The sequence below is a fragment of the Dipodomys merriami genome, unplaced genomic scaffold (assembly GCF_024711535.1).
Source record: "Dipodomys merriami isolate MVZ:Mamm:240054 unplaced genomic scaffold, mDipMer1.0.p SCAF_3, whole genome shotgun sequence".
In the NCBI taxonomy this organism is placed as follows: domain Eukaryota; kingdom Metazoa; phylum Chordata; class Mammalia; order Rodentia; family Heteromyidae; genus Dipodomys; species Dipodomys merriami.
Genome location: NW_027204492.1, coordinates 85468333 through 85470995, shown reverse-complemented (window position 1 = coordinate 85470995; position 2663 = coordinate 85468333). Strand labels below are relative to the sequence as shown.

General features: G+C 49.6%; 1 pseudogene; it reads right to left on the bottom strand.

Annotated features, from left to right (window-relative positions):
* Positions 1–606: 606 nt before the first annotated feature.
* On the bottom strand, positions 607–2351 carry LOC138839885 (DNA-directed RNA polymerase II subunit RPB3-like; annotated as a pseudogene).
* Positions 2352–2663: the final 312 nt, after the last annotated feature.

Sequence of the window (2663 nt, the reverse complement as noted above, 5' to 3'; positions counted from 1 at the left end):
CTAATGCTATTCCCAAAGGGTTACTTCTCAAATTACAGACACCCAGGAATCTGAAGTCCCTTGGGGAAAGGAGCTGGCATGGGCTCTGATCCCAACACCAGGAAACTAAGGTACAGGTGTGAAAATTCCTTCATTTGCAAGCAAAGAGCTGGAATGATCATGAGAGAATTCCAGCTCAGTGGTCTCCACAGAGAAGCAGCATGTCCCCCTAGTGGTGTTACTAGGAAACTGGATGGAAGGGATGGATGCAAGGGTTATGAAGAGCTCTACTGGCAATCCTTAGCAGGGCTAGGCAAATGGGAAAGTAGAAAGCTGTCTGTCTGCCTAGCCAGATGTGGTGGTGCAAACCTCTGGTCATGTGTTTGAGACCAATATAGCCTACAGGGTAAGAACCTGCTTCAAAAAACAAAGGACCCAAAACAACCACGCAAAAAAGTATCCTGGTATTCTACCTGTAACCTGCTTCTTGCTGGTACTGATGACTGCCCAGAGTTTGAGCAGTAGCAAACAGTCCAGAGCCCAGAAACTACAGGGGCTCAGGAGAGACCTGAAATCCAGCCGTGGTCTGCCTCAAACTCAGCCTTTGCTGACACAGGTGAGCTGCTGCTAGTGTATAGTAAGTACATCACTCTGGATGCCATGGCTTAATTGAGTCTGTAAATCACTCAGCTTCTTCTTCAATCCAGAGAGGGCTGAGAGGACAATGGTTTCAGGGCTCAGAGAGCCACAGGACTCCACGTTGTAGTAAAACCAATCAGGCTTGCCGTTGGGGTCATAGGGAGCCTGTGACTCATCCTAGTCCAGCTCCAGCTCTTTGGCCATTCCTCAGGTTTGGGGTAAACTGTGTGCCTCGGGGCATGGTCTGGGTCATATTCAAAAGCCACCCCTGCAGTGGGGTTCCACTTGGCATGTTCCTTGTCGAAGCCGTTTTTGGCATAGGCTCTAAGTCTCAGGTCCTGGCCCTTCATCAGCTTGATGATGAGGATGTCATCCTGCTCCACGTAGTCATTAGGGTCGTTATTGCGGTTCCGGGATGTCACCGGAATGACCCCAGGGGGCTGTTGGAGATGAGGTCTCGGGATGTGATGTGATGTGTCTGGTCTTCATTACACCACACATCCAGAGTGAACTCCACTGAGCACTCGGGGCAGAACTCCTCACATGTACAGTCCCGAGAGTATTGCAGCTTGTCCACAATGTCATCACCGGTCAGTGGAATTAGTCCAAGCTGTGAGCAATGAACTCATCATGAAGACGGAAGAACTGGCATCAGTCTGAACCCAGTCGATGGCTATTATGGGTACCTGGGCGATGAAGACTCTTCAAATAGAATTGGCCACCGCCAGGTCCGTATTCTTGATGATGAACTTGAGGTTCTCGACCATAAGCTCCGTGATGCGCACGGTGGGCTGGTTGGCATACAGAATCCGCTGTTTCTTTCTTTTTCTCCTCCTTTTGAACCAATTTTAAGAGGCTCCATTATTCCATTGTCATATATAATGCACTTTGACCATGATTGCCTGTCCCCCAACCTATCCCCTCAGCCCTTCCATTTTTGAGACAGGCTGTTTTGGAGATCAGTTTTTCCTCAAACTTGAGAGCCTCCTGCCTCAGCCTCCTGACTGTTGAGAATACAGACATGTATTACCATATCTAGCTTCATCTTGTTTCCTCATTCTATCTATGCTTCTATCTTCAGATTAACCACTTCTGCCTGTCCCTTCTGTCTAGCCATCCATCTGTACCCCTTCCCTCCATCTAAATTAGTGCTATTACGCGCTGAGCCTCCATCTCCTACCATCCTCAGCTTTTCTGTAAGAACACCAAGTTTTTTCTTCTCTGTCATCAGAAAACTGCACCTTCCTGTGTGCCCATTCCTGCAACCTCCTTCCCCATCCAGCTCCTCAGATCTCCAGCCTCCTTCCAAACAACCAAGTCCTGGTTGTCTATTCACCTAATCCTGGTACCCAGCTCCCTGGGCCTCCTCATGCACTGCCTCCCTGGGATCAGCAAAATTGACAGAGACAGGGCCAAGACAAGCAAGATGGTTGGGAAAAGACAATGGCTGAGCAGGTCCTGCTGGTCGTCCACGTGGACCATCGCCTCCACCGAACAATCTGGACATGGGAGAAGAGACATGGCATTCAGGTTTGACAGGAATATAAGGACTGACATCCCCAACCCACCCTCACCATGACAGACATCTACACAGGAGACTCACGTGTATCCTCTCCTGTAAACTGATGAGTCCAAGGTGTGGGAAGGAAGGAGTTCAGAGGCTCTTGTCCCAGCCTCCAGCCCTGACCCTACCCATACTCATTGGAGAAGATGAAGTATCTGTAGGTGACCATGAGTCTCTCTCTCTACATGAAGTACATGGTCTCATGGACACATTGGCAATAGACTACATCCTAGGTCAGGAGGGCCTAAGGTCTACAGCTCATGGAACTGTCATTCTGAAAGCCCTGGACGTGGCCCAGATGTTCAAACCCAGTGACACCCCCTAAACAACCTTCTTGCAGGCATTCAACTGGCATATACTAGGGTGCTGTGTGATTAGCCAAGCTTTCCTTCTCCGCTCTCACCCATTCTGCCATCTCCCAAACATTCTGTTCACCCCTGCCTCTTCTTCCAGCTGGCTGCTTAGGCTCCACTCTGGGTCA